Below are 26,635 nucleotides of genomic sequence, written 5' to 3' on the forward strand. Positions count from 1 at the left end.
AAAGTTTGTATCGGCATTGATAGGTTAAGTTGTGCTGCTATTATCTACAACCTCCAAAATCTCAGTGGATTAAGAAACAAAGGTTTATTTCTTGCTCACACTACAAGTCCATTGCAGGCTGTCTGGGGCTCTCTTTCGCATCAAACTCATTCTAGGACCCAAGCTAGGGATCAATTGCTAATTGGAATATTCCTACAGTTGCTCAAAAGCTTCCATCTGGAAGTAACACTCTACTTTCATTCGCATCTCATTGGCCAAAACCAGTCACATGGATACAACTAACACCAGGAGACCTATAAAGCAGAAAGCTGGAAATATATGGTGAAGAGACACTATATGCAAATCATAACTATTACATTACTCTACCATATATAACAGATTTAGGACTACTATAATATAAAACATCTTATATGAATTTTTATGGCCTTACCAAATCTTCCTAGTGTTAAAGAAATGCAAAAGGTCTTTCTTTCACAGGCATTAAAACTGGTTGGATAGAAAAGACATATTTGAAAAACAAAATTCTTATGACAACCAATACCCATGCCAATAAATAAAGTGATAAAATAAAACTGTCACAAAGTGATAAAGAAAACTAGCTGAAGGAGAGGAGGTTTGATCTGAGCATTACAGGAAGTGTAGAATTTGTATTGAAGTATCAGGAGGACATTTGAGACAACAGGAATGACCATGAGAAAGGACAGAGAAGTGGGAATAAACAACTGTTGAGTATGAATTATGTAAAACGACTAAGATCGTTGTTTCCCTGACTTGCAAAAAAAAAAAAAAAATTAACAGAATATGTTGTGTGTGTGTGTGTGAGTGAGAATGAGAGAGAGAGTGTGTGTGTATCTGTGCTGTTTTTTTTTCCCCCTAAACTTTTATATTATTCTAGTTTCCTGTTTTTTGTTTTTTTAAAATTTTTATTTATTTATTTATTTATGGTTATGTTGGGTCTTCATTTCTGTGCGAGGGCTTTCTCGAGTTGGGGCAAGCGGGGGCCACTCTTCATCGCGGTGTGCGGGCCTCTCACTATCGCGGCCTCTCTTGTTGCGGAGCACAGGCTCCAGATGCACAGGCTCAGTAGTTGTGGCTCACGGGCTTAGTTGCTCTGTGGCATGTGGGATCTTCCCAGACCCGGGCTCGAACCCGTGTCCCCTGCATTGGCAGGCAGATTCTCAACCACTGCACCACCAGGGAAGCCCTAGTTTTCTGTTTTTTAATTACAGTTATTTTTTAATATCTAACCTGCTAGAATATCTAACTATTGAGGGTGAGAACATGTTTGTTTTTTTTAAATAAATTTATTTATTTATTTTTGGCTGTGTTGGGTCTCCGTTTCTGTGTGAGGGCTTTCTCTAGTTGCGGCGAGTGGGGGCCACTCTTCATCGCGGTGCGTGGGCCTCTCACTGTCACGGCCTTCTCTTGTTGCGGAGCACAGGCTCCAGACGCACAGGCTCAGTAGTTGTGGCTCACGGGCCTAGTTGCTCCAAGGCATGTGAGATCTTCCCAGACCAGGGCTCGAACCCGTGTCCCCTGCATTGGCAGGCAGATTCTCAACCACTGCGCCACCAGGGAAGCCCTGTGTTGTGTTTTTATGGTGGGGAGAAGTAGAGGAGTAGGGAGGTGGGAAGAAGGCAACCATCAAAGTTGCCAACTTGTACTTTTCCCAAGGAAGATGTTTTTTAAAATTCTGCCATCAACTACCAGCATTTTATGAAGAATGAACATTTTATCACAAAAAGCAGGAAAAATAATCTCAAATTTTTTAATTTGAGTATACTACTCTAACCACATTTTCCATATTTTTATCATTTTACTATGGGCCAGTGAAAACTTTGTCACAAGCCAGCTTTTGTGAGTAACTGACCTGAATACAGAGAGTCCAAATTGAGATGAATGAGAAAGTGAGCACATCTTCAAAACAAAGCTGAGTAATTTCACCTGGTTGGTAACCAGTAACTACTGTACATCTTTGAGTAGAGGGCCAACTAGAATTGAGGTGTGGAGGTGGAAGGGGGAGCCTAGAAGAAAGAACATCCAAAATGACCTGCAGTAACTCAGAAAGATACAGGGACCTGGATTAGGATGCAGACAGAGGAAAAGGAGAGGCATGGTGGAAAGAAACCAAGAAAAGACATTAAAAATAAATCTCTACTGTTGGGCTTCCCTGGTGGTGCAGTGATTAAGAATCTGCCTGCCAGTGCAGGGGACACAGGTTTGAGCCCTGGTCCGGGAAGATCCCAAATGCCGCGGAGCAACTAAGCCCGTGCGCCACAACTACTGAGCCCGCGAGCCACAACTACTGAAGCCAGCATGCCTAGAGCCTGTGCTCTGCAACAAGAGAAGCCACCACAATGAGAAGCCCGCGCACCGCACAAAGAGTAGCCTCCACTCGCTGCAACTAGAGAAAGCCCGTGTGCAGCAACAGAGACCCAACGCAGCCAAAAATAAATAAATAAATTTATTTTTTTAAATAAATAAATAAATAAAAACACACCTCTACTGTATAGCACAGGGAACTTTACTCAATGCTCTCAGGTGACCTAAATGGGAAGGAAATCCAAAGAAGAGGGGATATATGTATATGTATAGCTGATTCACTTTGCTATACAGTAGAAACTAACACAACATTGTAAAGCAACTATACTCCAATAAAAAATATTTTTTTACTTTAAAATAAATAAATAAACCTATTCTCCCCCCCCCCCCGCCACTTCCCATCTCCCTATCCAGGAAGGTTTTCTTCTAATGGTTTGTATAATAAACAGAGTTCTTAAATGTCTGACACATCAAAATGTTCCATAGATCCTGAAAAAAATGCTATATAAACAAAGCTATAACTAGGCAATCCTCCACTGTTCTGGTGCTATCACTTAAACCTTCATCTAGTAGACTTGGCCCCAGGGGAATGCAGCAAACTAATCATGTTTACATAATGCTAATCTCACTTGTGTTTTTACTTTCATTGTGACCCATTCAACCACAACGTCCATGAAAACAATACTACTTAAGCACTAAATGGTTAGTTATTTATATGTGTGTAACTCTGGAGAAAGAAGGCATTACTTAGATTAGACTACAAGTATTTATCAGGAGTTATTGAAACCATGAGTATATTTTTTATCTTCAAGTAGTTTTAACCTAACTCTAAATCACAATGTTTTCCTTTGAGGTAAAATAATGCTTTATTTTTCTAAAAAAATAAAAGCTTTGTTGCATTAACTTTTAAAATCATATTTCTTTATACAGGGCATTCTTCTCCACTGCAAATAAATTGACAGATGCCTTAATTTTAAAAGATGAATAAAAATCCAACATCCAATCAAGTTCATTATAATGTTATGCATCATTTTGGAAAATGCCTGCTGCCATATGTTTTTAAAAAATACCAAGAGTGTATCTTCCCTCATTTTAAACGTAAAAATTGTCAGGCCTATCAAAACATACAGACAGTAACAGCAGAAATAGCTAAGCACCACCCGCCCCCCGAGTTTAAAACATGAAACAGAAAATTAAATTTCCTGTGTACCTCCACACACACCCTAATCCCATCCCAGAGATAAATTCTATCTTAATTTGATGTTTATCATTATGATCCTGCATGTTGCTATATCTTTACTACTTATATAAGCACCTACGAACAATGTACAATATTATTTGGCATATTTTTAAACTTTATACACATAGTATTCTATTGTACAGATGCTTCCCCATTTTGCTTTTTCATCCAATATAATGTTGGGATTTAGCTACAAATTGACACATATGACACTATAGGTCATTCAGATTTTCTACCACATACTATTTACTTACCCACTCTTCTATTGTTGGAATTAGATATTTTTCCATACTTATTTTATGAACAATGCTGTCATCAGCCTTCTCGCCCCAGTCTTCTCGTACACACATGCAAGACTTTGTCTGAATTCCACATTTCAAGGTACATCGCTGACCTGACACAGCCTCTCATTAGCGGTGTGAATTCTTTCTGTTTCTCCTCCTCACCAAAACTTCTTTTAAATGAAATTTTCTAATTTTATGCCAGTTTGATGAGAGTGAAATAGTGTTGCAATGAGGTTTGAATTTCCTTTTTCATGATTACAAGTGAGGTTAAGCACCTTTTCTTGTGTTAATGGCCATTCAGATTTTCTCTTCTGTGAAATGCCTCTTCATATCTTCAACTATTTCTCTATCAAGTTGCTGATGTCTTTATTATTGATTTTGTAGGATTCTTTGTACATTTGGAATATCATTCCTTTGAAAGTCAGTAATAAGCACTGCAAATATCTTCTTTCCATCTGTGGCTCATTTTTTCCTTTTTAATGCACATAAAGTAATATAAGGAATACCTACCTGGCAGCTTCATCTCTTTGTTTTATGGTTTGTACTTTTTATATCTTGTGTCTTGTTTAAAATAATAATCACTATTCTGAGGGCGTAAAGATACTTCTTTATATTTTATTCTAAAAATTTTAAAGTTTTTCATTCACATTGAAGACTTTAATGGACCAAAAATATATTTTTGAGTATGATGTTAGATAAAAATCTAATTTTTTTTCCATATGGGCCAAGAATTGCTGTGGCATCATTTATGGAACAGTGCATCCTTTTCTCCTTGATTTTTATAATATCTCTGTCATTTATCAATTTTCTGTATGTGTGAGGATCTGATTCTGAGCTTGTATTCTTTCCCAGCATTAGGGAATTTTCAAAGAACAAAGCCTTATCTAACTTTTATCACTCATTATCTGAATTTTTTTTCTATAGGTGAAGTATAAGTTACAAGAATATTTACATCTTCAAAAAGACTGAGAAATGAACTTAATAAAATAGGTGTATACTTTAACACTTAGCAGCATAAATTTTAACACAAAACTCTGATTCCCTGAGAAATACTTCAAATTCTTATGATCATTTCAAGTCAGAACAATCAATTCCAAGTTTTTCCTTTTTCCCTTCCACCTGGGGTGGCACTGAGATGAACCATTGTCCACAAAGGTAGTATTTGCTGAGAAGGAGAAAGAGAGAGAAGCGGGGATTGGGGGGAGAAGTGCAGGTGCACGCACATACATACATACACACACACACACACACACCATGGTTCATTGCTTACTTTGTTTCTTTTCTCTTCTAGTTCATCGGCTGTTTGCTTCGACTCTTTCCCATGCATCTTCCTTAAATTTGATACCCCATTTGAGACCCAACTTGTGATGAAAAAGCAAGGTGCCTCTGGAGACAGACCGCTTTTGTTGAGTCCTGCCTGTCACGTTCTAGCTGTAAGACCTTGGTCCTATTACTTAACCTCTCTGTGCCCCAGTTTCCTCACTGGTGAAATGTAGATTAAAATGATACCTACCTCACAGGGTTGTTGTGAAGAATAAATGAATTAGTATAAATAATATTTCTACGGTATTTAAGAAGTACAAGTGCCAATAGATGCTATTCCACTGTCTTTTGGCTTCCAGTGTGGTAAGAGAGAACTCTGTTATCAGTCTGAGATCTTCCTCCTTGTAGAACCTGCTCTTTCTGCCTGAAGTCATGTACCATTTTCTATTAATGATTGGAGTTCAGAGATTTTATCATGATATACTAAGTGTTTTCCCTCATCGCTCCAGCCTAGAGCCTGGTGAGATATTATAATCTGCAAACTCATTTCTTTCATTTTATGGAAACTGACTTCGTTTGCTTAATTACTGTCTGACTCCCTTTTTCCTCTTCTGGAACTACCATTATTCACTTGTTAGACCTTTTGGACACATTTTCTAGGTATCTCATTGCTTTCCTCAGATTCCCAGCTCTTTGTTTACTCTGCCCTTGGAGAAATGTCTTGGTGCTGATTTTCAGACAATTTCATATTTCAACAATGAGCAAGCACCCTCTCCCCAGGTTCCTCTAATAAATTATTTATTTGGTTGGTTTGGTTCTTTTGTTTTGGTTTTGGCTCCAGAAAGCCTCTTTTGTGCTGCATGTTTATTTCCTTGGGTGCTCTTCTTATTTTTGAATTCAGGATTTCCTTTTTCTCCATCCAAAAGCTCTATTTCACTGAATAGTCTGCCTGATTTTCCCTCTGGCTTCTGAGCCCCAACTCCTTCTTGACTGTATAGAAACCAAGGAGACTGGGTTGACTCATGCTAAGCCTGGACTGACCCTGTCCCCCAGGGTCCAAAGTCTCCCCTGAAACCACTGCTTTCTGGCTCTCCTCTGCCCACTCAGCCACTGGCCTCACACCCTACCTGCACTCAGCTTTCTCAGTTCCATCCAGGAGAAGCACACAGAGTGGAATTGGGAGTGAAAATGAAGCAAAAAATTTTCCATATACTACCTTCCCAGAAACTTCTTAGGCAATTTATAAAAACTAAGAGGAAAGGGCTTCCCTGGTGGCTCAGTGGCTGAGAATCTGCCTGCTAATGCAGGGGACACGGGTTCGAGCCCTGGTCTGGGAAGATCCCACATGCCGCGGAGCAATTAGGCCCGTGAGCCACAATTGCTGAGCCTGCGCGTCTGGAGCCTGTGCTCAGCAACGAGGGGGGCCGCGATAGTGAGAGGCCAGCGCACCGCGATGAAGAGTGGCCCCCGCTTGCCGCAACTAGAGAAAGCCCTCGCACAGAAACGAAGACCCAACACAGCTATAAATAAATAAATAAATAAATAAAAAATTAAAGTGTTTAAAAAAAAAAAAAATCTTTAAAAAAAAAAAAAAAAACTAAGAGGAAAAAGGCTGGAAGAAAATACACTCACAGAAGTAGGTGTACCAGATAGAAATTTCATGTGTGGGGGCATGTTTGTTATTTCTACAATTCCCAAATATTCTAAAATGAATACACATGATTTTAATAAACAAGAAAGTTACATGTTGTTACTCATTTTAAAGCCAACTGTTGGCCGCTCGTATGCCATTTTAAAAGTCTATGCTTATTATTGGCTGAAATGTGTCACAGGCTTTATAAATGATAAATAAGTTACTATTATGATTTAGTTTCAGTTAATTAGAATACACTTCTAATCCAAATTACTGAATTAAAGATGAGGATTAAAATGAGATCCAACAAATATTTCACCATAATATACCATAAATTGTTATAGATCATGACTGACTACAGGTAATTTTATATAGATTTCAGTATTCAGTCATACCTATTGGAATTCCTAAGGATCATTCTGTTAGCAGTAGCTCACTTTCATAATTTACCAATGGAAATTTTCTATTTCAATAGGTGAAACAATATTTTGGAAAAATGTCTGCCCTGAGTGAATATTTACCTCTATATAGTCTTAACTTTGAACTTTTTCTTTGCAATTAAAAAGTACACATGCATGATTTAAAATTTCAAACAGTACAAAAAGGTACATAGTGAAAATGAGGCTTATGGACCACTCATTCTGCCCCTCGCCAAGTACTAACAGTTTCTTGAGTATCACTCCCAAAAATGTACATACTGATACAAGTATACATGTGCTTAAATATCCTTTTTAAAAATGCAAGCATACAGTAATACTGTCCTGCACCTTGCTTTTTTCCAAGCAGCAACATATCTTAGAGATCATTCCCTTTTTTCAGTGGCTGTGTAGTGTTCCATTTCTATGAAATCATTCAATGGGTTTCCCTGATCACCCACAAGGGTAATTATTATCTCTACTTTACTGATAAGGAACTGGGGTTCAAGGTTTCACAGACAGGAGAGTCAGAATTCAGAAAAGATTCCAAATATTGCAATATCCTATTTTAATTTTCAGTTTTATGCTTCAGAAATGTACTTAATTTAATCATTGTGCTTCTGTGTTGAAAAAGATACTGCCAAGTGATTCCTTTCATTTCACCAACTGCTACTATTTCTGGCGTGATTTCGTTTTCCTAAGCAGACATGCCTCTCTTGCGGGGCTGTAACCGGTGCACTGGTACTGGCCTGTAGAGGGCACAGCTGTTGAAGACCCTAGCAATACTTCCATCTCTCAGGCCATTTCCTCACACGGTCTTGATTTCCTTTTCCCCAGCACCGGAGACTCCTCCAGCTCTTTCCCTTTAACAGGACGAGTATACTGACAAACTCTTCTTATAGGGTGGTGGGTGCTAGACTAAGCTATTTGACTATAAGTTAAAGTAAATTTGGGTGGCCAGCATTTCTAGGTCTCGTGCTTATTTTCATTGTGTTCTGCAGTTACCACGAGGAGAGAGCTGCACAATTAGCTCCGGAAAGGGGCTTGGCGGTGGCTTCAGGGCCTGTGTAGCCCCAGGCAAAACGAAAGCCACCACTCCTTATTCACCTTCCCAAGGTAGACATCACTATTCAATCCCTGCACTCTATGCTGCTGAGACCTGATTAGGATTCACAGTCTCTCAATACAGCATTCCAGGCAGGCACTCCCAAGTGATTGCCGATGACCAGTAAGATTACACTCTCCCAGGTTTCACCTAAAGCACAGATGAGGCAAATTTCATTCTTCCACAGCGATATGTCTTTCTTATTATACACAAAGTGATTCAAATATTTTGCTCTTATTACCTCTCCTGGTGTTTTTGTTTTTTTTAACTTGATTTTTGATGGGTATAATATTATTATTTTATTCAGTCCCCAATGATGAACAATTTGTTTTTTTTCAATTATCTGACGCTTTCAAGTGTAATATTAGCCACCACTACAGTTTAATTACTGAGTTCTCATATCTAATCCAAATAAATCTATTTAAGTAACTGATCTGTGATCAGGGCTTTGCTGAGTTGATTGGTGGAATTTATCTGTGATCTCATTGGTGCAATACAGTTCAGAGATGCACATTTACAAGAGTATCAGATGGGGTAGCTGCACTTGCTGTGAAATAATATTATGCATTTTTATATCTTACAAGAATGTATGCTTTTAGTTTATTGCAAGTATATAACAAACCATCTAATATACCCTGGATTCTGGACACTAGAGGATAATATTTCAGCCTAAAAAGGTGAATAAAAATTTGTTCACATTCTATTGTAACTGAAATGGAAACAGATCTACATGACAGGAGGATGTTAATTAAGTTTTAGCAAGAGGCCCATAGTCTAGAGAATACTGACTCCTTTAAGGCCTTAGTTTACCTTACAGTGGAGCTACCTCTGCAAGGCACTTCCCTAAAAGAATAGGAAAGGGTCTGACCCTTGTCAACAGTTGAAAGAGCTGGGCTTTGGAATTAATCACTGCTCAGTGTCTTACTAGCTGTATGATACTGAGCAAGTTATTAATCTTTAAAAGTCTCAGTTTCCTCATCTGTAAGAAGGAAGTAATATCTTCTAACTTGCAAGGATTATGTCCTAAAGATTACAAATAGGTTTAAAAAGTTTTTAAGACAAAGTTTTTTTGGTTTCTTATGAAGTTGCTGTTTCTGATGTTTTTGTTAGAATTGAAGCTGAGCAGGCAGTGTTGCACAGGCCTGGGTCTAGGAAGTGACTCCAGGGTTAATTAGCAAGAGGTCCACAGACTACTGAGTAGCTTTCCTCCTATGTGGTTTGGATCTCTGACCCAGGCTCTGAAACCCAGAAATTGGCTTATTCTTTCCAGGTAGACGTGATTCACCAGATGCTGATCCTTGGGGATGTATGCACAAAACATTTCTTTCCATTCTGTCACTGGGTACCCATTGAGGCTTCCCTGCTGCTCTGGCACCTGCAACTGTAAATGCTGTCACTATGCTTTATTCTCTCTGTAGCTTTTTTACTACTTGAAATTACATTCTAAGCTGATAGGTTAACTTGTTCATTATTTGACTCCACCATTAAAAATATAAATTCTATGAGGGAAGGCAATTTGTCTCTCTTTTTTACCATTTTTTCCTCAGTGTCTACAAGAGTGGCTGGAATGTACAGCAATTTCAACAGATAATTTGTTAAATGAATAAATGATTTAAATAATTGTACTCACTCTGTGCAGCTGAGCATAAAACTCAGCTCTGATTCAAGAACTACTAAATAATTCACTCATACAAAAATACTATTGGGCAATGTTGATTTTCCTGAACATTTTTTTTTTTAATTAATGACTACATATCTTAATCCTAAGTTATGAAGTTAAAGTAACATCATACTTATTTTTTAAAGGACTACCTACTTTTATTTTTTTTAATTTTATTTATTTATTTATTTATGGCTGTGTTGGGTCTTCGTTTCTGTGCGAGGGCTTTCTCTAGTTGTGGCAAGTGGGGGCCACTCTTCATCGCGGTGCGCGGGCCTCTCACTATCGCGGCCTCTCTTGTTGCAGAGCACAGGCTCCAGACGCACAGGCTCAGCAATTGTGGCTCACGGGCCTAGTCTCTCCGTGGCATGTGGGATCTTCCCAGACCAGGGCTCAAACCCGTGTCCCCTGCATTGGCAGGCAGATTCTCAACCACTGCACCACCAGGGAAGCCCCTTCCTGAACATTTTGTATGGGAAATGAAGATAGGATTTATATTGGTACTCTTCATTAAAAATTGCTCAACCTCACTCACAACAAAAAGAATATAAATTAAAACTGCACCAAGGGACTTCCCTGGTGGCACAGTGGTTAAGAATCTGCCTGCCAATGCAGGGGACATGGGTTCGAGCCCTGGTCCGGGAAGATCCCACATGCCACGGAGCAACTAAGCCCGTGCGCCACAACTACTGAGCCTGCACTCTAGAGCCTGTGAGCCACAACTACTGAGCCTGCACTCTAGAGCCTGTGAGCCACAACTACTGAGCCCATGCGCCACAACTACTGAAGGCCGCACACCTGGAGCCCGTGCTCTGCAACAAGAGAAGCCACCGCAATGAGAAGCCTGCACCCCGCAACGAAAAGTAGCCCCCGCTCGCCACAACTAGAGAAAGCCCGCGTGCAGCAACGAAGACCCAACGCAGCCAAAAATAAATAAATAAATAAATTTATAGGAGAAAAAAAAAAAAAACTACACCAAGAAGCTTAAGGAGCCAATGAGGAGTGAAGAGAACTTCCTCGGGAGATGTGGGGAGGGAATATGGAAGGGGAAACAAAAAGCCCACGTGGAGTGCGGGAAGTCTTTATGTGGGAGAGAGGCAGTGATGTGAGATGTGTTACACACAGGGGAATGATCAAATAAGTAAATATGTAAGGATAACGTGAGCTAGCTTTCTCACTGTCAGAGAAGGGAATTAAAAATATGGAAAGGGAGAAAACTAAAATCAATCATGTGGTGTCGGATAAGAATTGAAGGTATGGTATAGACTCATAATTTTTAATATAGAAGAAAATAAACAAATATAGATGTAAATATGTGTCTGTTTATTAAGAGGGCCTGGGAACAGAGACACCCCAATAGGAAGGAGCACACCTAACACCAGATCTTGACTTCCAAACACCATTCTCCACTAAAAGCTTCCTTGAAGAAATTAATAATTCCAAGTCCGGGTCAGAAAAAGTACAAGATGACCCTGGTACATCTCTTTGAATCAGAAAATAAGGAAATGCTCACAGAATGATGGAAATAAGTCAAAAGGACAGAGGAGCCAGCTTGAAGGAGCTCCCACTGACCAAATCTAGGATAATTTGACCAACAAAATAAATAATGATAATAACAGATTATAATCCATTGAACATAATAGAAACTAATAAGTCCATAGTGATATAACTAAAAGAAACAAATTAATAAATCAAAATTTTAATACTGAAAGAGATAGTTACATAATTTCAAAGTACCCTACCACAAAACATTACCTATTACAAAAGGAAAAGACTAAATTTACAGTGGCAAATCCTGGCAGCCATGACTTCAATCAGATGGCCAGAATGAACATCATCATTAATGCAATAATGCAAAATTATGCACCATCTGATAGGTTACAATGAGAACACAGCGTCACTTCTGTGATATCCCTGCCAAAGATGTATAATTTGAATTGAGTCAAAAGGAAACGTCAGGCAAACCCAAATTAAGAGAAATTTTACAAAATATCTGCCCTATAGTCTTAAAAGTATCACGGTAAAGAAAACAGAAGGAACCATTTCAGATTGAAAGAGGTTAAAGAGTCCCAGCAGCTAAGCACAACACATGATTCTCACTGGATATTTTTGCCATAAAGAACATATTATGGATAATGAGCAAAACATAAATGGAGTCTGAGGATTAGATGGTAGTAATTTATCAAAGCTAATGCCCTGAGATTGATGGCTTTATTTTGGTTACAAAAAGAATGTATTTGTTTGTAAAATATATACCCTAAAGTTTTCCAGAGTGCAGGGATATCATGTTGGCAACTTACTCTTAAATATGGAAAAAAAAGTTTTCTGTACTTGCAACTTTTCTATAAGTTTGAGATAGCTTGAAATTTTTGAAAAATTGAACTTGAGAATTGAACCTAGACACCAAGATGCCATCTGTTACCTACCAGATTTGTGGAAACGTAAAAGTCTGACAATACATTGTGCTGGCAAAGCTTTGAGAAAACAGGAACTTTCATTTATTTCTGTTGGGAGTATAAATTGGTACAACTCCTTAAGAGGGAAATGTAGCAATGTCAATCAAAATTCCAACTGCATATATCATACATGTTGTCCAACAATGGGAATTTATTCTGTGGGTATGCATGTACTAATGCAAAATAAGCTCTATATAAGTGTACTCAATATTGTAAATTCAAACCATTGGAAATAAGCCAATGTCCACAAATAGGTTCAGTTAATTATGATATATCAATAAAATGGAATACAGTGAGACAATAAAAAGAACTAGAAAGCTCTCTATGTGGTGATAGGAAAGATGTCCAAAATATACAGTATAATGAAAAAAAATTAAGGTACAGAACAATGTATGTAATAAGCTAAATTCGGTGTTTAAAAAAAGCACAGAAGGAAAATAAAAATCAATATTCATATTTGCTTTTATGTGTGTAAAGAAATTTGAAAGCTTACATAAAAAAACAATAACAGTGGTTAGCTGGTGGAGAGAGGGATGAGCACTGAGGGACCAGGATATTAAGGAAACTTTATGGTCCGTGTTTCTATACTTCTGTTGAAACATGTGTTTCTATCTTCTATTCAAAAAATTAATTTTAAAAATCCCTCATTAAACATTTTTGTTTTTCAAAGTCTTTCTTTTAACCTAGTGGCTACTTCCCTTTACTCCTTCTCTAAAGGGTCCGGTAAGCTGGCTCTTCACTCCTCCCAGTATTCCTCAGAAACTCATATCCCATTCTCCTCAAATATACCCCAAAACTCAGCCCTCTCCTAAATTCTACCTCCAAACCTACTTACCAACTCTTTAGGGAAGTGACCAAAACAAAGGGCCCTATGTGGAAGGCAACGATGCTCCCTTAATGGTAGGGGGAGGAAGGCGGGTTCTGACAACTACTCCCAAGTAGTTTATCAAAGCATTTTTTTTCTAAATACATACATTCTTTGCCCAAGAGAAACTCCAACGAATGGGATTTCCTCCACCTCGTGAAGTACTCATTTACCCACTAGTGGTGACCCTCTGTCTACACACACAGCATTATTCACCCCTGCTCTTCATTTTGGTGAGTTCTGATATGCATGGGCCACCATCCCTCTTATCTAACATGAACTAAGTTTCATGTACATCTAAATAGGCCAAAGGCTCTGCCCAAATTGGGGGAAACATTTAAGAACTAGTCAAAACTTAGGATTTGGGGCTCAAACTCAAGATGAGAAGGATAAACAAATCCTCTCCAAATGGAATCTAGTTCTGATATATTTTCCTGCTTTCTAATTAAAGCCAAATGTTTCAATATATCCCAAACTACCTCTGATGAAATACACTGCAAATTTTGCCTTTTAAAAGCAGATGAATTTATATGTACATTGTTAATAGATTTATTTCAATGCATGCTAGTTTTCAGTGTGTTTGTCACGGGGTGCCATGGATCTCTACCACAGCTGGCCCAAGCTCTAGACTCTGATGGACTGACACATTTGCTCCCTGGACCACACACGTACCAAAGAATTGTGGGAGCCACAAGTGGTCAGAACACCCTCTCACACAACATATTACCATGATTTTTCTCCCTGCCAGTGATACAGGGGATCCAGTGAAAAAGACTCCATGATATCAGGGGTCAGTTAACACCAACACTGGAAAAAGTAAAGTCCTCTGACTTGATCACATTTCAAAATAATCTCGGACATTTCAGCAGGGCATTAAGAATCTCCTGTAGGTGTTATCCCATTTGATTTTCACAAGTTGAGGTGGCTATAATTACCCCTATTCTCTGAGTCAGGAAATGAAGACTCAGAGATGATCACTGAATTTCCCCAGATCACACATCTAGGAAGGAACAAGGCTGTGAGGTGCATGAACTAGGCTTACCTTCAGCGATCTCAGAGTAAAGCTCTGATTATCAAGTGTAATAACTCTATCAGTAATGGGTATTTCTAAATTCAAATGAGTTCAAAATTTTATGAGACTAATGCCTCAAGAAGAGAGTCTGCAGAGGCTGGGAATTCCACAAAATAGGAGCTAAAAAGGTTAATTTATTCTGACAAAAGGATGATTAATATAAGGTAAGATTACCTATCTCTAATTAACCTAGTCATTATTGAATCCTTAACAAGAACGATATGGATAACAGAAATGTCACTCAGAAAGAATTCAGCTGAGACAGTCTGAAGAGAGTACCACTCTGGGAATGATAATCATTATATTTGTTGGCCACTGGGAACACTAAAAATCATCTTCATATTTAAGCCAGAACCTAAAATACTTCTTTATTCAAACCTCTCTTAAGGGGACTATGAGGTGTAAGATTAACAAGTACATTTTAACATCTACTTAAATAAAAAAGTGTCTTTCAAAGGTCTTAAACGAAGATCTATTTATTTTTTTTAACTGACGCCAATTCTACTTATTATATTCAAAGCCCTTCTAATAAAAATAGTTAAACATTGTTACTGATCTATATTCTTGACTGACCAATGATTAATAATAGGCCTAACTTCTCTCCCTCACTGACTCCTCTTATACCTGCCATATTCCAATAGGAAGTCAGACAAAACAACTATAATATTATTCATTAATAATATTTCTGATGACTGTGGAAAATCAATGGCACTTTAAACATGCCTAACTAAAAATCTTAGGCACTGAAAAGATCTGGTTTGCCATATCCTATGGGCTAGAGTTTGCGTCGTTTTTTTTTTTTCTTTTCATTGTAAACTGCAGTATCAAATAAGAATAAAGGTTATCATTTACTTTAGTTTTATAATAATAGAATGTTGAATGGGACTATTTCTGTTGTCTTGAAATTAAGTTATTCTGACTGAAAAATGATGACAAAAAGGCACAAGGATTTCATGCTTTTAAAGGTCTCTCCAGACTCCCTCTTGTGAGAGCACCAGAATCACAACTAACTGCTGAACAATCATTGACAGGAAGACACTGGAATTCACCAAAAAAGATACCCCACATCCAAAGACAAAGGAGAAGCCACAGTGAGATGGTAAGAGGGGCACAATCACAATAAAATCAAATCCCAAAACCTCTGGGTGGGTGACTCACAAACTGGAGAACAATTATACCACAGAAGTCCACCCACTGGAGTGAAGGTTCTGAGCCCCATGTCAGGCTTCCCAACCTGGGGATCCAGCAACAGGAGGAGGAATTCCCAGAGAATCAGACTTTGAAGGCTTAGTGGGATTTGACTGTAGGACTTCGACAGGACTGGGGGAAATAGAGACTCCACTCCTGCAGGGCACACACAAAGTAGCGTGCCCATCAGGACCCAGGGGGAAGGAGCAGTGACCCCACAGATTGAACCAGACCTACCTGCCAATGTTGGAGGGTCTCCTGCAGAGGCAGTGGTTGGCTGTGGCTCACCTTGGGGACAAGGACACTGGCAGCAGAAGTTCTGGGAAGTACTCCTTGGTGTGATCCTCCCGGAGTCCACGATTAGCCCCACCAAAGAGCCTGTAGGCTCCAGTAATGGGTCGCCTCAGGCCAAACAATCAACAAGGAGGGAACTCAGCCCCACCCATCAGCAGACAAGTGATTAAAGTTTTACTGAGCTCTGCCCACCACAGCAACACCCAGCTCTACCCCCACCAGTCCCTCTCATCAGGAAGCTTGCACAAGCCTCTCAGATAGCCTCATCCACCAGAGGGCAGACAGGAGAAGCAAGAAGAACTACAATCCTGCAGCCTGTAGAACGAAAACCACATTCACAGATAGATAGACAAAATGAAAAGGCAGAGGACTATGTACCAGATGAAGGAACAAGATAAAACCCCAGAAAAACAACTAAATGAAGTGGAGATAGGCAACATTCCAGAAAAAGAATTCAGAATAATGATAGTGAAGATGATCCAGGACCTCGGAAAAAGAATGGAGGCAAAGATCGAGAAGATGCAAGAAATGTTTAACAAAGACCTAGAACAATTAAAGAACAAACAAACAGAGATGAACAGTAAAATAACTGAAATGAAAACTACACTAGAAGGAATCAATAGCAGAATAACTGAGTCAGAAGAACGGATAAGTGGCCTGGAAGACAGAATGGTGGAATTCACTGCCACGGAAGAGAATAAAGAAAAAAGAATGAAAGGAAAAGAAGACAGCCTGGCTTCCCGGGTGGCGCAGTGGTTAAGAATCTGCCTGCCAATTCAGAGGACGCGGGTTCGAGCCCTGGTCTGGGAAGATCCCATATGCCGCAGAGCAACTAGGCCCGTGAGCCACAATTGCTGAGCCTGCGCGTCTGGAGCCTGTGTTCCGCAACAAGAGAGGCCGTGATAATGAGAGGCCCGCGCACTGCGATGAAGAGTGGCCCCCACTTGCCGCAACTAGAGAAAGCCCTCGCACAGAAACGAAGACCCAACACAGCCATAAATAATAAATAAATAAATAAATAAATAAATAAATAAAAGAGTAAACTTTAAAAAAAAAAAAAAAAGAAGACAGCCTAAGAGACCTCTGGATCAACATTAAATGCACCAACATTCAGAGTATAGGGGTCCCAGAAGGAGAAGAGAGAGAGAAAGGACCCAAGAAAATATCTGAAGAGATTATAGTTGAAAACTTCCCTAACATGGGAAAGGAAATAGCCACCCAAGTCCAAGAAGCACAGAGAGTCCCAGGCAGGAAAAACTCAAGGAGAAACACACCAAAGCACATAGTAATCAAATTGACAAAAATTAAAGGCAAAGAAAAATTATTAAAAGCAATAAGGGAAAAACGACAAATAACATACAAGGGAATGCCCATAAGGTTAACAGTGGATATCTCAGCAGAAACTCTACCAGCCAGAGGGGAGTGGCACAATACATGTAAAGTGATGAAAGGAAGAATCTACAACCAAGATTACTCTACCCGGCAAGGATCTCATTCAGATTCAATGGAGAAATCAAAAACTTTACAGACAAGCAAAAGCTAAGAGAATTCAGCACCACCAAATCACCTCTACAACAAATGCTAAAGGAACGTCTCTAAGTGGGAAACACAAGAGAAGAAAAGGACCTACAAAAACAAACCCAAAACAATTCAGAAAATGGTAATAGGAACATACATATCGATAATTACCTTAAATGTGAATGGATTAAATGCCCCAACCAAAAGACACAGGCTTGTTGAATGGACACAAAAACAAGACCCATATATATGCTATCTACAAGAGACCCACTTCAGACCTAGGGACACATACAGACTGAAAGTGAGGGGATGGAAAAAGATATTCCATGCAAATGGAAATCAAAAGAAAGCCGGAGTAGCAATACTCATATCAGATAAAATAGACATTAAAATAAAGAATGTTACAAGAGACAAGGAAGAACACTACAAAATGATCAAGGGATCAATCCAAGAAGAAGATGTAACAATTATAAATATATATACACCAAACACAGGAGCACCTCAATACATAAGGCAAATGCTAACAGCTATGAAAGAGGAAATCAACAGTAACACAATAATAGTGGGGGACTTTTACACCTCACTTACACCAATGGACAGATTATCCAGACAGAAAATTAATAAGGAAACACAAGCTTTAAATGACACAATAGACCAGATAGATTTAACTGATATTTATAGGACATCCCATCCAAAAACAGCAGATTACACTTTCTTCTCAAGTGCGCACGGAACATTCTCCAGGACAGATCACATCTTGGGTCACAAATCAAGCCTCAGTAAATTTAAGAAAATTGAAATCATATCAAGCATCTTCTCTGATCACAATGCTATGAGATTAGAAATAAATTACAGGGAAAAAAAAAGAAAAAACACGAACACATGGAGGCTAAATAATACGTTACTAAATAACCAAGAGATCACTGAAGAATTCAAAGAGGAAATCAAAAAATACTTAGAGACAAATGACAACAAAAACACAACGATCCAAAACCTATGAGATGCAGCAGAAGCAGTTCTAAGAGGGAAGTTTATAGCAATACAATCCTACCTCACGAAACAAGAAAAATCTCAAATAAACAATCTAAACTTACACCTAAAGGAACTAGAGAAAGAAGAACAAACAAAACTCAAAGTCAGCAGAAGGAAAGAAATCAAACAGATCAGTGCAGAAATAAATGAAACAGAAACAAAGAAAACAATAGTAAAAATCAATAAAACTAAAAGCTGGTTCTTTGAGAAGATAAAATTGATAAACCTTTAGCCAGACTCATCAAGAAAAAGAGGGAGAGGACTCAAATCAATAAAATTAGAAATGAAAAAGGAGAAGTTACAACGGACAACGCAGAAATACAAAGCATTATAAGAGACTACTACAAGCAACTCTATGCCAATAAAATGGACAACCTGGAAGAAATGCACCAATTCATAGAAAAGTATAACCTTCCAAGACTGAACCAGGAAGAAACAGAAAGTATGAACAGACCAATCATAAGTAATGAAATTGAAACTGTGATTAAAAATCTTCCAGAAAACAAAAGTCCAGGACCAGATGGTTTCACAGGTGAATTCTATCAAACATTTAGAGAAGAGCTAACACCCATCCTTCTCAAACTCTTCCAAAAAATTGCAGAGGAAGGAACACTCCCAAACTCATTCTACGAGGCCACCATCACCCTGATACCAAAACCAGACAAAGACACTACAAAAAAAGAAAATTACAGACCAATATCACTGATGAATATAGATGCAAAAATCCTCAACAAAATACTAGCAAACAGAATCCCACAACACATTAAAAGGATCGTACGCCATGATCAAGTGGGATTTATCCCAGGGATGCAAGGATTCTTCAATATACGCAAATCAATCAATGTGATACACCATATTAACAAACTGAAGAATAAAAGCCATATGATCATCTCAATAGATGCAGAAAAAGCTTTTGACAAAATTCAACACCCATTTATGATAAAAACTCTCCAGAAAGTGGGCATAGAGGGAACCTACCTCAACATAATAAAGGCCATATACGGCAAACCCACAGCAAACATCATTCTCAATGGTGAAAAATGGAAAGCATTTCCTCTAAGATCAGGAACAAGACAAGGATGTCCACTTTTGCCACTATTATTCAACATAGTTTTGGAAGTCCTAGCCATGGCAATCAAAGAAGAAAAAAAAAAGGAAAAGAATACAAATTGGAAAAGAAGAAGTAAAACTGTCACTGTTTGCAGGTGACATGATACACTACATAGAAAATCCTAAAGATGCCACCAGAAAACTACTAGAGCTAATCAATGAATCTGGTAAATTTGCAGGATACAAAATTAATGCACAGATATATCTTGCATTCCTATCCACTAACAACGAAAGATCAGAAAGCGAAATTAAGGAAACAATCCCATTCACCACTGCAACAAAAAGAATAAAATACCTAGGAATAAACCTACCTAAGAAGGTAAAAGACCTGTATGCAGAAAACTATAAGACACTGATGAAAGAAATCAAAGATGACACAAACAGATGGAGAGATATACCATGTTCTTGGATTGGAAGACTCAATATTGTGAAAATGACTACCCAAAGCAATCTACAGATTCAATGCAATCCTTAGCAAATTACCAATGGCATTTTTTACAGAACTAGAACAAAACATCTTAAAGTTTGTATGGAGACACGAAATACCCCACATAGCCAAAGTAATCTTGAGGGGGGAAAAAAAAAACCGGGGCTGGAGGAATCAGACTCCCTGCCTTCAGACTATACCAGAAAGCTACAGTAATCAAGACAGTACGGTGCTGGCACAAAAACAGACATATAGATCAATGGAACAGTATAGAAACCCAGAGACAAACCCACGCACCTATGGATGACTAATCTATGAAAAAGAAGGCAAAGATATACAATGGAGAAAAGCCAGTCTCTTCAATAAGTGGTGCTGGGAAAACTGGACAGCTACATGTAAAAGAATGAAATTAGAATACTCCCTAACACCATACACAAAAATAAACTCAAAATGGATTAAAGACCTAAATGTAAGACCAGACACTATAAAACTCTTAGAGGAAAACACAGGAAGAACACTCTTTAACATAAATCACAGCAAGGTCTTTTTTGACCCATCTCCCAAAGTAATGGAAATAAAAACAAAAATAAACAAATGGGACCTAAAGAAACTTAAAAGCTTTTGCACAGCAAAGCAAACTATAAACAAGACGAAAAGACAACCCTCAGAATGGGAACAAATATTTGCAAACGAATCAATGGGAAAGGATTAATCTCCAAAATATATAAACAGCTCATGCAGCTCAATATTCAAAAAACAAACAACCTAATCCAAAAATGGGCAGAAGACCTAAATAGACATTTCTCCAAAGAAGACCTACAGATGGCCAAGAGGCACATGAAAAGCCCCTCAGCATCACTAATTATTAGAGAAATGCAAATCAAAACTACAATGAGGTAATCACTTCATACCAGTTAGAATGGGCATCATCAGAAAATTACAAACAACCATTGCTGGAGAGGATGTGGAGAAAAGGGAACCCTCTTGCACTGTTGGTGGGAATGTATATTGATACAGCCACTATGGAGAACAGTATGGAGGGTCCTTAAAAAACTAAAAAGAGAATTACCATATGACCCAGCAATCCCACTATATACCCAGAGAAAAACATAATTCAAAAAGACACATGCACCCCAATGTTCATTGCAGCACTATTTACAATAGCCAGGTCATGGAAGCAACATAAATGCCCATCGACAGATGAATGGATAAAGAAGATGTGGTACATATATACAATGGAATATTACTCAGCCATAAAAAGGAACGAAACTGGGTCATTTGTGGAGATGTGGATGGACCTAGAGACTGTCATACAGAGTGAAGTAAGTCAGAAAGCGAAAAACACATACCGTTTATTAACACATGTATGTGGAATCTAGAAAAATGGTATAGATGAACTAGTTTGTAAGGCAGAAATAGAGACACAGTTGTAGAGAACAAATGTATGGACACCGAGTGGGGAAAGCAGGGGGGAGTGGGGGGATGGGATGAATTGGGATTGACATATATAATTGACACTAATATGTATAAAATAGATAACTAATAAGAATCTGCTGTAGAAATAAATAAATAAATAAAATTCGAAAGTAAAAAAAAAAGGCTTCTCCAACCACTGGGGCCAAAAGCCTCCTGAAGAACTTACTCAGAACCACCTCTGCTCCTCCCAACCAACATCTCAGTCCTAGGTCAGCAGAAAAGTATTTCCCATCAACCCTCCAGAAGTCAAGCGAGCGGAGTTCCAATGGAATACAGAAAGTGAGTACTGGCAAAGAGGGAAGGTTGACAGCCTGCTACCTGGCTGAAGACTTGCAGAGTCAGGTACCTAGAGACCAACCTGATGCCTGCCTTCAAAGTGCAGTGAGCCCCGTGACAGAGTCTGGGGGAGAATTTGACTTGTGTCCTTTGGAATTTGGGAACATATGTGAACACCAAGAATTGTGCCTGCTTCTTTTCTGGAGATTTTGAAGGAAGAGGACTTGCTGTCTGAGCCCAGCAAAGTGGAACAAAAAGAGACCATGTTATAGGGAACTTAAGAAGAAGGTGAGAAAACCTCCAACCCATTCCAGGTCTCCTCGTCTTTCAGAGGGTGCAGACGAGGACTACCACGTTTGACACCCTATGAAGGAATATGAAGAAGAGAGGAGAAATGGTTGGGACGTGGACCAAAGGCAAGACTACAGGAGGACATGGGCGCTCCCTCTGCAGGTGTCCCCAGTAATGTGGTGACCCAAGGTGACGCTCAACAACTCTAAAAATTGCACAAAGTTATGAGGAGACCACCACATCCTCAGAGAACACCAGCAGCAACAGAATCATGCAGTCTTAGGGGGGGAGGGGGGGAGGGGCACTCCTCATCTCCAGGAAGCAACCCCTGCCATCTCTCATGTTCCTCCTCCCCAACGAAGGAGTTAGATGCTAGTAGAGGGAACTGAGAGGATTACATTTGAATCAGATTTGAGATTGGATTTTTACACTGGAGTGAAATTAGTCTGGTTTCGCTTTGTTTTTTTAATAACTGAAAGTGATGAGAAAGTTGTGGAATGTACCCAAGAAATTGTCTTGGGAGATTCTATATAGCACTATTGGGAATTGTGATCGGAGAAAAATAAAAACATTACTGCGCTAATATGCACAATGTAGAGTCTACTCAATAAACTGTTTGCACGAAAATGTTGACTTTTGAAAGCAAGCTGGGAGGGGTTGTTTTAGGGGGGGAAGGAGGTTACGCATTGTCTCAAAAACAATGAACAATAAAAAGAACAAAGATAACAAAAAACAAGTCAATTCTTAAATGTAAGGATTATGGAAGGAGATTTTAAAAGAATAAAAAATCATATAAATTTCTTTTATTATATAAGCTGAAGACACATACTTACTTACGTCTTTTCCAAAAGGAGACATTTTTAGTAAAACCAACTTTGGATTTGTATTGACTTTAAAGTTTTCAATGCACTGCTTTGCACTTTAACTTATGAGCAAGAGACCAAACTCTCATTATGCACTTTCCTATCCACAGTGCACCTGACAGACCTGAACCACAGAAAATGTTCAAGCCATGACTTTCAAATCAATCTATCACCTTCTACCCACTTCTCCCCTTTGCTGTCATATCTTGGTCATTGTTACACAGTCTCAAAAGATGTGGGGAAAAGGAGATAGTTTTAATTATTTTTACTATGTACATTTATTATTCTTGTGATTAAGAAAAATAAAACTAAAAAAACAAGGATTAGTATTTTATTCATCATCTTCCCTTCTGTATCAAATCATGCTTTATCCTGCGCAAATTCAATACCACACATGCAATCTACTAGTGCTGAACATCTTTTGTTTTTGCCAGCATAGCATCCATTCTCCTCCTTCTCTTAACAGCACCTTTGTTTTCTTTTGAGGAACTATCCCTATCCCATTTCAGGCAGTCTTCGTAGAACCCTCAACCACCTAGCCGACCCAAGCAAAGCCATGACACTTTAACCTTTCCCTCAGTATTTGAATCCTGAGCAGTAACATAAGAATAAATGATGGTAGAGCAGATTCATTCCCATAGTGATCATCTGAAGAGGCTTCCTAAAACCTCCGACACCAAAGCCGCATGCTTCCTGTATTTTTGAGGCATGATTGTTCAGCCTGATTTTTAATTCTGTGAGTTACTCAATATACATATAATAAATCCTTTCCCTTCCCACCTCTACACACATACCTTTAAGTTAGACAGAGTTAGTTTCTTACTGTTTGGGACCAAATCACACAAGGACCTTGGGATAGGCATGACCCATCTACTGTCCCTATTCCAGAACCCTCCTTTCTTTCCTTACTTTTCTAATAGTTTAAAGAACTATTCATTTCAGGATAAAGAAGATGTGGTATATATATACAATGGACTATTACTCAGCCATAAAAAAGAATGAAATAATGCCATTTGCAGCAACGTGGATGGGCCTAGAGATTATCATACCAAGTGAAGTAAGTCAAACAGAGAAAGACAAATATCATATGATATCGCTTGTATGTGGAATCTAAAACGATGATACAAATGAACTTATTTACAAAACAGAAATAGACTCACAGACACAGAAAACACACTTACGGTTACCAAAGGGAAAAGAGGGGGAGGCATAAATTAAAAGAGTTTTGGATTAAAATATACACACTACTGTATATAAAATAGATAACCAACAAGGATATACTTGTTGCACAGGGAACTATACTCAGTATCTTGTAATAACATATAATGGAAAAGAATCTAAATATACATAATTATATATATAATTGAATCACTTTGCTGTACACCTGAAACTAACACAGCATTGTAAATCAACTACACTTCAATAAATTTTTCTTTACAAAAGAACTATTCAACATTCAATATTCATTTCCTTCATGTCAACCTCTCTCTAGCCAATATCCTCAACTTACTTGCACCATGTCTTTCTATTTAACTGTTTGCCTGATAAAAACTGCCTTCTCCACTCCTAGTGCTGGGACTGCTGGAGAAAATACTGCAACCGTTCGGGTTAGTGTCTTCACTCATTTTCAGTTTCTATTTTCAGTTAGATTTTCCATACCACACAGAAATCTTCCTGTGTTTTTGCTCATTTCACTTCTCATTTTCCACAGTGATTTTAGAACCTTCTCCACTGTCCTCAAATCTCCAACTAAATCACTCCTTCTCCACAATGTTCATACAGAGAAAGTAAAAGCCATAGGATGGAAATTTACTCCTCTTCCAGGTGGGAAACTCTCAAACAAACCTGTATGAAACCCATTCTTCCCTCCTGGTCTCTGCTGGAGTGGGAACATGGTCTTTTCTCATACTTAAAACTAATCCTTAGGATTATGCTCTAGATCCCATTCTTTTCTACCTTTTATCAAGTATCTCTGTCTCTTCTATTGACATATCTTTAACCTTACCCTCCAGATGGGCATCTTATAAAAAAACAATTCTTTCCTGAATGAGTCACCTTTTAGCTACTGCCCTTTCTCTTCTCATTCACAACTCAATTAAAGTAGCTGTATATCTGCCTTGCTTGTGGAAGGAAGGGCCCAGGAGGAAGAAACAATGGCAGCAGCATGCGAGTCAGACCCCACCTGGTACAGGGTGAAGACGGCATCACAGAAAGGTCAGTCCAGTGTGGAGAGGCCCAGCCTGAGTAGGGTGAGGATACGTCCATGTAGAGGGGCAGTCTGATGTGGATAACAGAGCCCACACAGGAGAAGAGTGCATCTATATGGGAGAAGGGATGGCAGTGGAAAGGAGAGATTGATTACATACAGGGAGATTGGCTAAACAAGTAAATCTAATAAGGCCAAAGGGAGCCAGTTTCTCAGCATCAAAAAAGGGGGTAACGTATACATAAAGGAAGAAAATTAGAAGAAACTCTGAGGTACTAGATTAGAACTGATCGTATCAGTGTACATTCATGGCCAGATAGATATAACGCAAAGGTGTGTACATACATTCATATATACATGCATATATGTCCTAGCTCTCTTCACTGAGATAGCCTTCAAGCACCATACTCCAAAAGCAAAAAGCACACCTAGTGCCCAGATCCTGTCTTCTAAATATTATTCGCCACTAAAAAGACTCAGATCTAAAATGGCTGATTCCAGGGCTAGGGTAGGGAAAGTACAAGATAAACTTGTTAATATCTTGTACCAGAAAGAAAGAAACTAGTCAAAAAGTGATGGAAACATGTCAAGAGACACACAAGCTACCTGGAAGGGGTTTCCTCTAGCTAAATGGGGCACAATTTGAACATCAAGATAAATAATGATAGCAATGAATTAAGGCCCAATAGTACTATAAATAAATAAATGAGTATATTGAAAGTTTGATTAGGAATGATATACTTGCAGTCTCAAAGAACTTCCCTGCAAAATACTTACTAGTTGCCAAAATAAAAAAAAAACTTTATTGTTGAGAATCTTGACAGACACATCCTTAATCAAGTGACCATTAGTAATGGGACAAATCAAAATTGTATGTCATCTAATAGGATTCAATGAGAAGAAAACAGCATCACTTTTGAGGTATTCCTGTCAAAATCTAATAATTTAGCTTTCTTCAGCTGAGCCAGAGAACACAATGACTATTTCCTCAACTCTCTCAAGAATGTTTCATAACTAATACTGTTTTAGGTGTACTGAGAGAAGTTAATTTTTTCATACAATAGATGCTTTAGGATGTTAGGGTTTAATTCCCTTCCAGAACCCAGGCTGGAAAAGGCCCAGAGGTATAGTCCATAAAACAACCGATCTGTAATCTTCAAAATGTCAAGGTCATTAAAAACCAGGAAAGATTGTTTTGCTGCTCCCAACTGAAGGAGACTAAAGAGGCATGATAACTATATGCAGCAGGTGATTCTGAACTGTATCCTTTTGCTCTGAAGGATAGTATTAAGACAACAAACTTGATTGGGATTTGTGGAGTAGATGGTAGTCATGTATAATGTCAATGACCTGATTTCCACGGTTGTGTTATGTTTATGTAGGCAAATGTCCTTATTTATAGGAAATACACAGTAAAGTATTCAGGGGTAGTGGAGCAGCACAGTGGCAAATTACTTCCAAATGGTTCAGGAAAAAAAGTCTTTGTACTTTTTTATGCCTGGAAATTTTCTATCAATTTTTAATTGTTTCAGAATTGTAAAAATCAAAAATTTTTTAAATGAACAACTATGAAACTGAACAAATACAAATTCACTATCATCCTCACTCCTCATGTTCCTCATCTCAGTGAATTCCTGG

General features: G+C 38.5%; 1 long non-coding RNA gene across 1 annotated transcript in view; it reads right to left on the bottom strand.

Moving 5' to 3' along the window:
• The window catches only part of LOC309659065, a 659,967-nt gene extending 639,422 nt beyond the window's left edge, over nt 1-20,545 (bottom strand). Inside the window, exon 1 of the long non-coding RNA XR_014262560.1 lies at nt 20,331-20,545. This is a non-coding gene — a long non-coding RNA (uncharacterized lncRNA). The remainder of the gene's footprint in view (nt 1-20,330) is intronic.
• Between the last annotated feature and the right edge of the window lie 6,090 nt (nt 20,546-26,635).

This window comes from Balaenoptera physalus (genome assembly GCF_965194825.1).
Source record: "Balaenoptera physalus genome assembly, chromosome: 3".
Lineage (NCBI taxonomy): Eukaryota > Metazoa > Chordata > Mammalia > Artiodactyla > Balaenopteridae > Balaenoptera > Balaenoptera physalus.